Source organism: Marmota marmota, unplaced genomic scaffold (assembly GCF_001458135.2).
Source record: "Marmota marmota marmota unplaced genomic scaffold, marMar, whole genome shotgun sequence".
Taxonomy (NCBI): Eukaryota; Metazoa; Chordata; class Mammalia; order Rodentia; family Sciuridae; genus Marmota; species Marmota marmota.
In genome coordinates this window covers 5,850,409-5,865,507 of record NW_025999941.1, presented here as the reverse complement: position 1 = coordinate 5,865,507, position 15,099 = coordinate 5,850,409, and the positions used below count along the sequence as shown (strand labels likewise).

General features: G+C 42.6%; 1 protein-coding gene and 1 long non-coding RNA gene across 5 annotated transcripts in view; one reads left to right on the top strand and one right to left on the bottom strand.

The window, feature by feature from the left end:
• Flnb (filamin B) overlaps positions 1 to 15,099 on the top strand; it is a 147,751-nt gene that overhangs the window by 38,532 nt on the left and 94,120 nt on the right. The gene's annotated exons all lie outside the window — the stretch shown is intronic.
• The window catches only part of LOC125616250, a 7,236-nt gene continuing 177 nt past the window's right edge, over positions 8,041 to 15,099 (bottom strand). The window contains exons 2-3 of the long non-coding RNA XR_007346860.1: positions 13,768 to 13,772; positions 8,041 to 8,054 (exon numbers count right to left, since the gene is read on the bottom strand). This is a non-coding gene — a long non-coding RNA (uncharacterized LOC125616250). The remainder of the gene's footprint in view (positions 8,055 to 13,767; positions 13,773 to 15,099) is intronic.

The following is a 15,099-nucleotide window of genomic DNA, read 5'->3' as shown; positions in this document are numbered from 1 at the left end:
ATTCCCTGCTAGGTAGCCAGGGATGAAACTCAAGTGACTTCAGTGAGTAACAGTAGTGTTGAAGCTTGAGAAGAAAAGTTGGACAATCCAAACCTGAGATAGGTAGGACTGACCGAGGTCACATGGCTGGCATTAGCACCAAGTGACCATGACATATTGGAGAGCTGGCTTGAATAGATGGAGTCAGGGGAGTGACTCATTTTATTATATTCACACTTGGAATAAAATTTAGATTGATTGTATTGTCGTGGTGGCTTATGCCTGTAATCCGAGTGATGTGGGAGGCTGAGGCAGGAGCATTGCAAATTTAAGGTCAGCCTCAGCAATTTAGGAAGACTGTAAGCAACTTAGTTAGACCTTGTTTCAAAAAATTAAAAAAAATAAAAAAGGGAATGTAGCTCAATTGTAGAATGCCCTTGGGTTTAATCTAGTATTCCCCCCCTCCAAAAAAAAACAAAAAACAAAAAACAAGAACAAAAAAGAAAAATCAACAAAACAAACAACCCATAAAAATTTAGATTGAGGTATTTTATAATTAGGAAAAACTTGATGATCAGGAAAAAAAAAAAAAACATACCATGTACTAACATAAGAGGTAACTGGAGTGGAGTTCCTTCAGACTAAGAACTTCTTCGAAGTAGACTGTCTGTGTCCAAACCCATTCTTTTTTTTTAAAGATAGAGTGAGAGAGGGAGGGAGAGAGAGAGAGAGAATTTTTTTAATATTTATTTTTTAGTTTTCAGCAGACACAACATCTTTGTTTGTATGTGGTGCTGAGGATCGAACCCGGGCCGCACGCACGCCAGGCGAACGCGCTACCGCTTGAGCCACATCCCCAGCCCTCCAAACCCATTCTTGTATCTAGCATTATTATGGCCTCAGAGGTGGCTGGTTTCTCTTCCTTCTCTGAGGGAGGGTCCAATAACAGTGGTGCAGTCATTTGGCTCCTGGCCTGGTGAGTAAGACAGCTTAGAAAGAGGGGAAACACTGCCTTGGGTCAGAAAGACCAGGCTAATGAATAGCCCCATTTTCTTATCTGTTCAGAGAAGCCCAGAAGCCACACAAACTTCAGCTTCCAGACCGGTTTGTGTGCAGTGGCTGTGACATTGATATGGATGGCAGGTTATCATCTGAGCAGCCAGAGCAATAGCACACAGCTTTGTAGCTCATGGCTGGCTGGTGTCCCTCCTGTACACTGATCTGGCCTGTGTGACTTTGGTTTTGTGGTCAGGCTTGGGAGGAAGTACTAATGGGGTGAGTGGCACACTCAGAGGCTGTTATGGAACACAGCTATTGGATAAAAGTCATGTCCTGTCTGGTCCTGTGATACACCTCTAACGGCTGGCTGGCACCAGAGCCCATTGTCACCCTGGTGCTTCTATACTTCTACCCCCTGCCTTCTCCAATCCATGTTTATGAGGCCATTAGTATTCACTAGGCAATTACCATTTATGTTCCCCACCCTACCCCTTGTACTGGAATTGATCTTGTACATGCTAGGCAAGTGTTCTGTCATTGAGCTCCGTCCCCAGCCCTTTTTTATTTTGAGACACAGTCTAGCTAAATTGCCCAGGCTGGCCTCTAACTTGTGATCCTTCTGCCTCAGCCTCTTGAGTAGTAGGGATTGCAGGTGTGTGCCATTGTGTCAACTCCCATTTATGTCTTTTGGCACTGTGTAAGTGCAATCCATTGCTGCAAGATGAGAACATTGTTAGCCTGTTTTATAATGAGGAAAATGGAGGTTTTGGGAGAATGAGATCATGTGATGATGGAATCTGATGATAACCATGTAGCCTAACCTCTCTGTACTATAGATCAATCGGCACTTTAGCTTTTCCACATTCATCTAGATTCTAGCCTTTTAAAAATGTAATAAAACAAACCAGGCATGTTGCACACTTGTAATCCCAGCTATTTGGAAGGCGGAGGCAGGAGGATTTCAAATTTAAGGCCAGTCTCAGCAACTTAGGGAGACCCTTTCTCAAAATAAAAAATAAAAAGGGCTGGATATGTAGCTCAGTGGTAAAGCTTTTGCCTAGCATGTGCAAGACCCTGGCTTCAATCCCAATATCACCATAACCAGAAAACAAAGCAGATTTTTAGTTAAATGTATTAATTTCAGAAAGTGGTCCTTGGCTACAGTTAGAGGATGTTCATTTCACAGAGTATAGTCTCACCAATTTCAAAGGTCTTTGGCTGGGGACATGACCTGGTCTTCAAGTATAGTTATCTTGGAGTGAAGAAGAGAATGTGCATATGTTGCTGTGGTATGTTTTATTGAGCATGGCTCATTATAGAGCCTCCAAAAGTGGTGTCAGGGAAGGCCTGGGGGCCAGGGTGGGGTTGTGAACCTTGGGGGCTCAAGGGTGTGTTTAGGAGACAGAGGGCAGTCTGGGCTACAGAACTGCTTGGGCCTGGGAAGGGTTGGTGTGGAAGAGAACCTGGATTACCTGCTGCCTGGCCTGACCACAATGTTTGGTGCTTGCAGAGTATTGGAGAATCAGTTGTGATGTTGGCTGAGGCATAAAGAACCTCAGAAACCATGTAAAAGGACTTTGATGTGAGAAAATGTAGAATTGTGCTATCTACTAGCCACATGTGGCTAGTTAAATTTAAATTAATTACAATTAAATAAGGCTTAAAATTTAGCTCCTCGTTTAGCTGCATTTCAAATGTTGGATAGCCACCTATGGACTGTGGCTACTGTGTTGGACAGTGTACACATCAAACATTTCCATCATCACTGAAAGTTCTGTTGCCAAGTGATGTAATTCGACAAGAGAGTTGTACTCTAGGGGGTGGGGATATAGCTTGTGCCTTGCATGCACAAGGCCATGGGCTCAATCCCCAACACCACCATTAAAAAAAAAAAAAAAAAAGAGTGTTGTACTGTACAGATGGGCAAACTATGGCCTGTGGGTTAAATCTGGCCCTCTGCCTATTTTTGTAAATAAAGTTTTATTGGAACCCAGGTGACACCCATTCATTCGTATATTTTTTATAGTCACTTTCTCATTATAGAGGTAGATTTGAATAGTTGCAGAGAAACTATGTGGCCCACAAAGCCTAAAATATTTACTATCTGACTCTTTACAAGAAAAGTTTACTAAATCCCACTTTAGACCTTAGGATAGTAGGTCTAAAGTTTCAAGTACGAAGTAGCATGAATGTACCTATGGCTTAGGAAGACCAACTCAGGTGGAGGTGGGTGGGCAGATTGGTGGGGAGACCCCTTCATAGTGACCTCCAAGGGGCCCTAGGAGAAATGACTAAGGTCTTGCCCTGGCATGAATATTCCCATTAATCTTTGTTTCTTTTTACAAAACATCCATCCTTGGATTCTTTTCACTTCTTGGTTCTAAGTTATTAATTGAAACTAAGGTTCTTAACTATGTGTCTTGGATTCCTTAATCTGTCTAGAGACCACACTCTTATGCATAAAATTACATATGAGGTTACAAAGCAAACCAGTTATATTGAAATATAATTATTAGAAATAAAATTTGAATATAGTAATATATGCACATCTGTATTAATTTAATAATAAGATTTATCAGCAAGTCTAATTACTGGCATAATATTGACATAGTAATAAACAAAAAATTTCAAAGTCTTTTTAACAGTAGGGCATGATAGAAAAAAAGATCTGATTTTATTGGTGACAATACCACAGGTACTGCTAATCAGCCGTGTTAATATGGTCTCCATTCATAATGGAAAGAAATGCTGAATTTTAGTTAGTGGTTACCAAAAATGAAGATCTGACTTTTTTTGTATTCAAGTTCCTATGTCCTCGTGCTCCCTTCTGCAAGACTGCCTGACTTACAATATCAGTCATAGGAAGCAAGGAGGCTGTTTAGGATGGTAGTTTCTCTTGCTAAATGTCCAAGACCCTTGGCTTCCTAGTAGATCTTGTAGGAAATTTCACTTTTATATGGTCAGATATTCTCTTCAGCCATAAAGCACAGAGACAAAGGGAAGGGAATGTGTCAGAGGAGGCTGAATCTTTTTTTTTTTTTTTCATACCAGGGATTGAACCCAGGGATGCTTACCACATCCCTAGACTTTTTTTTTTAATATTTATTTTTTAATTATAGTTATTTTATTTATATGTGGTGCTGAGAATCGAACCCAGGGCCCCCCACGTGCCAGGCAAGTGCTCTACTGCTGAGCCACAACCCCAGCCCTCCCTAGACTTTTTAATTTTTTTATTTTGAAACAGGGTCTCAGTTACTTAGGACCTCATTAAAGTGCTGAGGCTGGACTCGAAATTGTGATCCTCCTGCCTCAGCCTGCTGAGTTGCTGTGATTACAGGTGTGCACCACTGTGCCTGACTACAAGCTGAATCCTGACAGATGACTGAGAAGGCAGGAGGGCAAAAGATGGGAGGGGAGGGCTACCGGCATTCCTCAGAAAGGGAACAGCTTGTGCTAATACTGGAGGGATACACAGTTGGTGTTCTCCTGATGACTGGAGCATAGGAGAGCAGCCTATGGAGAATGAGGTGAGCTGGGTGAGCTGGGCCGGCAGGCAGAGAAGAGCCTAGAGGGCTTTGTGACTTTGTCATGGATGCTGGAATGTTTGAAGACTTTGGGCCCTGAGCTGGGCATAGCAAATATAATAAAACACACTCACTTTCATTCTTAGCGCCTGCCCCCCCCCCCCAAAAGTGTTTACATGAATTGCTACAAAATAATTTGAAAGTTAAAAAAAAAAAGGTTTTTGCTTATATTTGTATTTTATTGTTTGGCTGTGTCTAACTCATTTATTTTACTGTAATTTCTCAGAAATCTTGGAACATGAGAAAATGAACCTATAACTTGTTTTCAAGAGTAATGTAATTTCTATGAATACTCAAATTAGTGATTAGTGAAGGCATTCATTTTCAGGCACTTAAGTCAACATTTAATAGTTTGAATATCTCTCAATTTTCTTATATTTTGTGTCTAGTCTAACTTGTCTACCTTTACCTAGCATGCAGATTGTTTCATAGGTTCCTGAGAAGCTGTACCGAGGGATGTGAGGTGGCCCTGCTGGGGTTAGTTTGGGAAGAGTTTAGATCCATAGGCCTAGACGGAGTGGCCACCGAAGTTAGCCTGACATTATCAGGACTGGGGAGCATCTCAAAGATGATCTGCAGGATTGGGGTAAAGAATAGATATGGTGGGAGAGGGCAGGCAGGGATGAGTCCAGCTGGGATTTTATGGCTGTTTTGGAGTTTGGTTGAGGGGTAGATGGTCTTCTGTTGGTTGGTTGTTGGTCACTGGTTGCATAGTTAGGTTGGTTAGTTGATTGATGGTAGTTGTTGAATAGTTGGTGGTTTGGTTGGACTGGTTTGTAATTGGTTGGTTGACTGGTTGATGGGTGGTTGTAGGTTAGGTAGTAGATGGTAGTAGGTCCCTACTTTTCCTTTTCTCCACTCCTTTTCCTTTTCTCCACTCCTTTTCCTTTTCTCCTTTCTACTGTGTGACAGGCACAATACTAGGTACTAGAATCACAGTGATACTAAAGGCAGGACCTGGGTTCTGTCCCTGTCATACATTACAGTTGACTACATCTTGGGTTTGGTTCCAGAACCACATGGAAGTTTACAGAGTGGATTTCATCAGCACCCAAGCTGTGTGGCTTACTGCTATTATTGGGCTTATGGGTTTTTAATCCCTAAGTAGCGTTTCAGTTATTATGGAAACAGTTCTTCCTTTCACTAAGTTCTCTCCCCTTTCCCACCTAGGATTTTTAAGCTAAGTGGCAGTGGGTGGAGGTTCTTAAGATCTCCCCCATTCATAACGTTATTCCATTTGCCTCCATCAGAATAACTCTTTTCTACTGACAAACAGTGGTCCAAATTACTGGGTTCTGTCTCTGCTACTTCCCTTTTAGCAATTTGTTATCTGTGGACGAAGATTTTGACATCCAGGAAGGAGAAGGCTGGTTTTGCCATGAATTCTTCTAAATCATTGCCTGTGTTTAAGATGTACAGTTTGTCCTGAAGCAATAAGATATCTCTCAGTGTGGTTTTGAGTGAGTTGGTTATCACAAAGTTTTATAAACACTGTGGTTACCGAGTTTGTGCAAGGGTGTGCTTCCCTTTAGCACCCGTGGTTAGGAATGATGCTTTGAGAGCTTGCTTTTTTTCTGCTCCTCATTTCTAAAACGTTTTGATTCTGAGGATCAAGATTCTCATTTCTTAAGCACTGATGCAGAAACACTTGTTTCCTGCATTCCTACTATTGTCATTAGTTATTGCCTGTCTCTCTCACCCTACCTCTACATTTTTATAAAATATAATCTCCCAAATTCTTAACATGTTTGGAAGAAGCTTGTGGAGGATCTGAAGAAGAGTTTAAGATAGAATTCCCCGAAGTATCTTCTATACAACATCAGTCCCCTTTGAGATAGAATTTTAAAAAGTTCCCCTAGTCCAATAACATTTTGGAAATTCTGCATGATATCTTAGTCCTTCCTTGGAGATTGTCAATTTACATTTGCATATTAAAAGCTCTGAGAAGTCCTGCAGTAATTTAAAAATTGTTCAGAGCCAGGCATGGCAGCATGCCTCTATCTGAGGTGGGAGGATCACTTACCACTTGAGCTCAAAAGTTGGTGGCCAATGTGGGCAGCACAATGAGACTTAAAAAAAAAAAAAAAAAAGGCATTCAGTCTAGTGTTTCCACAGAAACTCTTTTGTCTGGAAAGCCAGCAAACATCTAGTGCAGTCTTTTCTAAGGCATGGTACTCAAGTTGATGCTTACGCTTAGTGTTGCACCACTGACATTTAACAGTTGTAGCTGGTATTTTTGTATGCATTTAAAAAGTGCAGCTCATTTATTGAACCTGTGATTTCATAGTGTAATTGCTTAAGATAGGGAAAAAAGAAAATATGAGTTGATTGAAGGAAATCACTAGTAGATAGCTCAGGTGGTGAGAGGAGAGGGCTGGGTTTATGTGTGATCTGGGGATGCTGCACAGTTCTCCTTAGAGCCAAATTCAGGCAGTGCAGCTTTGAGTTGTAGGCTCCAGGGTGTTTTCTGGGAGCTGGGAGGGAGCTTCTGACTCTAGCACAGACTGTCGAGCCTGTAATAAAGAGAGGTGGCTGTGGACTGCAGTCTTTAGCCATAGTGGCAGCTGATGGCTGGGGCCGTGTCTTGGCTATTCATCGTGTGTCACTCACTTGCTCTGCACTGGGACAGTGCACCTCAGGAATGTTAGAACGTGCTTCCCTTTCAGCGAGGCTGACCTGCTGTGTATTTGGTCTGTTTATCTTACTGCCATGACTGTCTATCATGGGACAGAGTTCAGGGGCACAGTGATAAATCTCTTAGGAGGATGATGTAACCCTCAGCATTTCCCCTTTCTTGGCTTTTTACAGTTTTGGCAGCATTTGTATCACCACCAAGTCCATGTATGGGCCTCTTCCTGTTTGTGCCTCTTCCAGGCTCCAGGGTGGAATGGTCAAGAATGGATTCTGGAATTGATGACCTGGGTTCAAGTTCCTGCTCCACTGCTTATGGGCTGTGTGGCTTTGGGTTTAGTTTACTCATTCATCAGTTTTTTAAATCTGGAAAATGGAGCTAATAGTACTTTATGGAGCAGTTGTGAGAATTCAGTAGGGTATTTGACCTGGATTAGGTTGGACCTCTGCATCATGAAAGAGTGCTCTCAGGGTGCCAGGAAGGGGTCCTGAAGGGGTCAGAAAGGTATGGGGTTGATTTTGTTGTTGTTGCGGTTGGCTTGAAAAGCACCAGTAATGGCAACCAGATGACTTTATCCTCTTGCAATGTAATCTTCGGCATCTTCTAGTCCTCTGGCAGACTGGAAATGGCAAAGGCCATCTCCTGAGGTTTGGAGCCTGCTTGTCCAGGAGGGGTGTGTCTGGTGAGGAATGGGAAGCATTTAGTTGGCCACTGTGAGAAGACTGAGCAAAGGAGTTCCTCAGAAAGACAACCAGTCCCTGGGTATTCATTGTGGAGAGGTGACATCACACAAAGTGAAAGGCATGTGAGGTGTACAAGGTGAGGGGCCCTTTCCCTCCTACTCCTCACTGCCTGCTTCTCTACCCAGAAGCAATTGCATGATCAGTGAACCATTTCTTATCTCTTTGGGAAAGATTCTGTACACCAGGAGCCCAGTCCCCTTTACCCAAATGCAAACTAAGCACATTGCTTTTATCTTTTGATGAAGCCTGTTGATTTTCCCACATTAGTGCCTAAAGATTCCAACAAGCAACTTTGTTAAAATGAAGAGCTCCTTAATATAGACATTATTTCCTGGCGTGGTAGCATACTCCTATCATCGACCCAGTGAGCCAGGAAGCCAAGTCAGGAGGACGGCAATTTTGAGCAGGTCTCAGTAACTTATTGAGACCCTATCTTATAATAAAATAAAATAAAATAAAATAAAATAGAATAAAAAGGGTTGAGAGTTTAGCTCAGTGGTAAAGTGACCCTGAGTTCAATTCACAGTACCAAAAGAAAAAAGAAAAAGTACATTATTATCTTTCTTTTTTATGGGTGATAGGTACTAAAATTTATTATCAAAGGAATATATGTAATTTAACGTTTAAAAATTCAAATAATACAGAAAACAGTAACAACAAATGAAAATCCATCTTCTGACACCACCTCCTGGGTCTTCTTCCTAGAGGGAGCCAGGGAGACCAGTGGTGTGGGTGCTTCCAGGCCCTTCTGTTTAGATGCAGAGCCAGGTTTTTAAAAAAAACAGGATTACATGATCCATACTTCTCTGCAGCTTGTCTTCTTCCCTTACTTAATACATCATGGATGCCTGTCACAATTGGAAGAAACACATCTTTCTCATTCTTTCCACCATAGCCTGTTACTCTTTTGCTTGGATGTAAAATTTGTTTACCACTTTTTGTCAGAGAGGCATTTAAGTTGTGTTCTGCCCTCCCCCCCGCCCCCGCCATGTTTTATTGTTGTAATGAACTATTTTAATAGCTGAAATGATCACTTTAATACCCAAATCTCCCCCATCTCCTATTAGAAAAAGAAACCACATTATGGAACTTTCTTGAATACTTTGTGCTTCAAATTGAATTTATTGACTTTGCATTTAATTTTCTGTCAGCAGTGGCCTGGCCCAGCCCCTGCAGACTGCTCAGGAATCTGCTGGAGGAGTCCGGGTGGCCTGCAGATTTTAGCAAACTGCCAGTTCATTCAGCAGCTCACTGAGCAGAGAACATCTTGATTCTATCAGCTTTAATCCCAGGGCCCTTGTGGGCCTGGCTTTCGTGGTTGTTAGCAGATGGAATGCTTGTCCGTCTTGGAAGGCTGAGTTCTGGGGCATTGGGCTTTGAATAGTCTTGAACCAGAATAGAGTGGCATTGAGTTTTTTTTTTTTAAATACTAATGGGGCATTATTAGTTCCTAAACTTGTGTCTATTTATATTATTATAGTGGTAGTAATAGTTGCTGTAGTTCCTGTTTATAGTATGGAACCACCACCATAGGCAGGTGCTACTGCCATTACTGCCTGATGTTACAACAGCTTGATGAGATGAGCCCAGCTATTATTCTCATTGTTCAGATGGGGAGACCAAGCACAGGGCATGGACCCCCTCAGTCCCACAGCTTCTGTGTCCTGCATACGGGAGATGAACCGGGCTTCTCTGACCCCCCTTAGATACCGGGATGTCTGGGCTTCTGGCTGCTTCATCACTGACTGACTTAATGTCTGTGACCCTGGGTAATGCTGTATTTTAGCAGACAGACTCTTGAGTGGGCTCCGTGCCTTTTGTGCCTCCACCCTGCTCTTTTTCACTCTGGATGTTGGAGAAGTGGAGTTCCACCTGTAAGATAGGCTGAGAGTTCTTTGGGGTTAGCTCTGTCGTGACTGAGCAGGATGTGTGTTCAAAGCCTTTCTCACTCATTGTGGGTTGAAAAGCTCCAGATTTGGGGGTGTACATTCTAGCCATCAACCAAGCTAATGTCCTAGTATAAGGAGGAGAACCATCCAAAAAGTGTCTATGAAGGGAGAGCTGGGAAAGTGTCCCCTTGTCTGTCCTCTGAGAATTTCTTTCCTCTAACCTCATCCTCTTTCTGGGGTGTTAGTGAGAGCCAGCAGTTATAAATTATTTGGAATTTCCCGCGGCTTGATTCCTATTCAAGACTGTAAGTTGGGAGTTTTGTTCCTTTTATGACTTCACAATCTTTGGGCAGGCTGCCATTGTTGTAACATGAGGTGAATTACAGGGGGAAATGCAAACTGATTTCTCCCCTTTCAAATGAGGAAAGTCACCTTGTCTGGTTTTGTAACAATGTTGAACTTTTACAAGTTTGCAGTTGAAGGATGAATACCTATTCTATTCATTATTATAATTTTTATTTAATTTTTAATAATGAAAAAAAAGAAAAGAAAAGAAACCATAGCCTAGCATGGGGCACAAAGAGCCAAAGAGTTTTTTACTCTTTTTTTCACCCTTGAATAAGATCTTTAGCATCTTGTCCTATGGAGACACCAGTTTTCATGTGTAATAATGTTACCATCTCTTTGTGGAGTGTTTTAGAGCCAATTAGTCTACTTTTTTATTTAAAAGTTCAATTTGTTATCACAAGGCCTGGAGCTCAGTAGGCAGTTAGGAAATTTTCATGGGATGTAAAACCAGAAGATAACAAATTTGAGCCTGGTGTGGTGGCACACGCCTGTGATCCCAGTAGCTCAGGGAGCTGAGGCAGGAGGATCTTGAGTTCAAAGCCAGCCTCAGCAAAAGTGAAGTGCTAAGCAACTTAGTGATACTCTCTCTCTAAATAAAATACGAAATAGGGCTAGGGATGTGGCTCAGTGGTCGAGTGCCCCTGAGTTAAATCCCTGATTACCCCCCACACCCCTCAAAAAACCAAACCTCAAAGACAAAAAACCAGAAAATAACAAATTGGGCTTTCAAATAGATGAGGTCCCAAATTTCTCTTTTTCAAAGAAGAGCCAGGCTGACAGCATTGGACTCAAAGGATAGCTGTATCTTTTCCTAAGGAGTTGGCTAAGGAGGGGCCCTGTGCCAAGCTGTGAGGCACACATGGGGACCTTCCTGACAAGACCATGATCATTAGAGAACCAAGTATTATAGTAGATCAGGCTCCCATTTGCACTTTCTGTGTCTTATGTAATCATTGTATGTGCTGTCCTTCTGCTATGTTTTCTCCTGGAGGCTTGTAGATATGAAGGGAATAACTGGGTCAGGTAGAAGTCCAGAGGCCCTGCCTGGGAGTCAGAGAAGTCTGGTTTACCTCTCAAGGACAAAAACTTATTAGTTATAGGATTGTTATTCAGTCTTGTCATCTGCAAAATGAGAGTAATGACTTCTGGATTTATCCCATTGACCTGCTGTGATATAATGTGGATTCAGAGAAATAGCAAGATCTAGGCTCTCCCTAATTGTCACTGGCTTCATCTCTGTAGACCTCTGTTATTTCATTTGTAAAATGGGATTAACCATAAAAGTTCCTGTGAAGGTTTCAGGAGGGGATGCATGGCACGTAGGGCCTGGCTCAAGGGAAGGGTCTGTAATACAGAGCTGTTTTCTTGTTTTTGTTGTTGTTGACAAATTAGGAGTCTTTCCCAGGTCTGGTTTCTCCTGCCCTCGTTCCTTTCCTCAAGGGCTTCTCTGAGGCTTGCAAGAGCACAGGGCCCCTGGGTGGGCCTGGCTTGTCTCCCAGAGAATGGAGCTGTTTGTCAGGTGAGGTGGCCTCTGCATGTGACAAACTGAGTTGGAGTCAAAAGGTCAGGAGGATCTCCATTCACAGCCAGCATTTGTTATTTCAGCTGGACATGTTCTCAGAGTGGTCAGTAGCTGGAAGCTGTGAGCCAGAGCCTAAAGGTCACCATGCAGAGGCCTGAGGGGATCCCACTGGGGTTTAACCTAAGCCTCCCAGAGGCTGGACTCTGAGCTCCTCAACTTACTGCTCATGCTCAGGAGTCCTTGGGGGCCTTGTCCTGTTAGTTGCTTAAGATCTGTATGGTAGTAACAGGATGAGTTTGTGTGGGGACCTATAGCTTTGAGGTAAGAACCCAGTTTAGAATGCACTGCTTTGACCATGTTGGAGTACCTTTTCTTCTTTCTCAAAATCTTTCTAACAAGGTTACAGTCTTTATTCTAATAATTTGAGGATTTCCCTATAATAGTAAGTGAAAGGGTACTATAATCTAGGCCCTTTAATATACCCATTTCATTATTTAGTCCTGTGGGTTTTTTTGTTTGTTTGTTTTTTGAGGTGGGTATTGAGGATGAATCCAGGGGCACTCTACCATTGAACTACAACCCAGCCCTTTTTATTTTGAGACAGAGTCTTGCTAAATTGCTGAGGCTGGCCTCAAACTTGAGATCCTTCTGCCTCAGCCTCCTCCTGAATTGCTGGGATTACAGGTGTTCACCTGCTCAGGTCTCACTGTGGCTTTATCGTTGGAGGTAAACTAATTTCTAAAAGTTTTCAAAAGTGGCATTGAAAAGAAAACCACTGGGGGCTGGGGATGTGGCTCAAGTGGTAGCACGCTCGCCTGTCATGCGTGTGGCCCGGGTTCGATCCTCAGCACCACATACAAACAAAGATGTTGTGTCCGCCGAGAACTAATAAATAAATATTAAAAAATTCTCTCTCTCTCTCTAAAAAAAAAGAAAAAAGAAAACCACTGGGTGATAAAAATGGATTTTTAAAAATTATTTTTATTTGTTTTTTGGTAGAGTTGAACACAGAGTGTCACACATGCTAGGCAAGGACTGTATTCCTAAGCTATATCCCCAACCCCAAAATAGAACTTTTAAATAAAGTGATGCCTCTTAACCATAAAATAGGGTGTTTGCAAAGCAGTTCATCATCAATCTGTGCTTTGAAAGTTCACCAAACTCTCTATGCCAAAATAAAAATCAGGTATTTATGAAACAGTTGGTTCCAACTATTTCAGGCAAAAATTGTCCAGGAAGTGAGAAACAGAAGGGATAGTTTACAAAATAGGAAATTTGAAGTGTGAGTTTATGCCTAAGGAATGTTTTATGGGCCTATAGTAGAAATCTCAAATTAGAGATTTGGGAATGTTTACTCAATTCTTTTGCAGAGAAATACTGGCCACCCCTTCTCTATGCCTTGCCCAGGACAGACATTACCAATCTGCACAGTAATCTTTCCTGAGCTTCCATTCCACATAACTTTTCGTGGCAGGTGTTGGTAATCCATTTTAGCAGTCTTTCTTGCTGAGTCCAGATGTGGCCTCAAAATCATTCTCAATCCAGCAAAAGGCTTTTCATACCATGTGCCAACACCATGGTGTGTTTTATCATCTCTTGAAAAATTACCAACATAAAGACCTTCTTCTGAATGAACTCCTAAACAGTCTAGTCCAATGGCTCCTTTACAATCCTTGAACAGTTCATGAGCAGGAAAGAGAATCAGAAATCCAGCTGGCCCTAGTTTCCTGGTCTATCCTTATTTTATTGTGGTCTGTGTTTTCTCTTAATGATTGAAATAAGCCCATGTGACTTAAGGTCTTCTAAAGCCCAGGATGTCTTCTTGTTGTAGTTCAACTACCATAACAAAGACATCTTTTAAAAAGAACAGTGGTGGAAAGAATGTGAAAGGATGGTATTTTTCACCCTCAGGTTGGCATCTGATTCTGGGACCCAGGTTTTTTCCTCTGTCTTGCCAGGCCTCTTCCCAGGCAGGTCATATTGAGGTGACTATGGCTGGCAGTGGTGGAAAGTGTGTGGAGAATGCTTGCCATGACCTGGGTCATGGTCCCAAAGTGAGGGCATGCTTCACTTCTGCTCACTGTCCATTGGGACACAGCTGTACCACTGAGAGGCTGGGAATAGTTGTCTAGCTGGAAGCCATGTGCCTGGGAAGAAGGGGAAAAACTATTTCCCCCAGATAAACTTCAGTCACCAGGGCTCCAAGTCACCTGGTTGTAAGAATCTGCCTCATTTCCTACTGCCCCTCAATTGGTTTGCGAAGGGCTGACAGAGAAGAGGGGAGAGAAGCTGGTCTGGCCCTCTTTATCCTGCTCAGGGACCTTAGGAATACCTGAGCCAGATTGCACTGTCCATCATCAGCTATGTGAATGGGTTGTTAGACCCTTGGAAATGTGACCCTGGTCCTGAGCGACTGACTGAGATAGATCCTCTTTAACCTAGTCTCAGGGATAGGTTAGGATTCTAGGCATCAGAACTAGATACTCACTGAGGAGAGTGGTTGACTGTCTCCTTGTTGTTCAGGCTGCTCTCTTGTTTAGACTAAGCCTGAGGACTATAATCAAGCCACCCACCACCTCCAGGGGGTGGGGGGTCTGAAAGAAGACCTGATGGAGAGAAACTGCAGAGCCAATCTGGCATGTCAGTGGGCACTGGGTCTTGCTGCCCAGGATCTGGACTAGGTGATCAGAGCTGCAGTGTGGGGTTATCTTGGAGCAGCCCTGTATAGGCTGCTGCTGGTGCTTCAGGCTCACCCAGCAGCCAAGGCCCACAGGAAGCCCAGTTGCAAAGTTGCAGAGTTCTACCTTGAATTGCTAAGCCGTCACTTTTTCCTCCTCCCTTTGCTGTCTCAAGGTTGATAAAAGTATGTGGAATCAGCGATGGTAAGAATATTAATAATTGGGCTGGGGATGTGGCTCAAGTGGTAGCGCGCTCGCCTGTCATGCGTGTGGCCCGGGTTCGATCCTCAGCACCACATACAAACAAACATGTTGTGTATGCCGAGAACTAAAAATAAATAAATAAATATTTAAAAATTCTCTCTCTCTCTCTCTCTCTCTCTAAAAAAAAAAAGAATATTAATAATTAATATCACTAGCACCATGTGAGGATCTGAGGGCTGCAATATTACTGCATTTGGTCCTCTTAGCAGTTCTACACGGAGAGGACCAGCATCATCTCAGTTTACAAAGAGAGAGTGGGTGGTGGAGCTGAGCTCATCACCTGCAGAGTCTGTACCTTTTCTGATCTACCTCTCCCTGGCTTCTGTGCTGCCACATGCTGTGTTATAGGTAGGGGCAGCAGGGTTCAGAGATGACCACAGCCTGGAACAGTTTAGATTTCTGTCTGAAGAGACTGCATATGTACTTTTTTTTTTTTTTTTTTTTTTTTTTTTTTTTTTTTT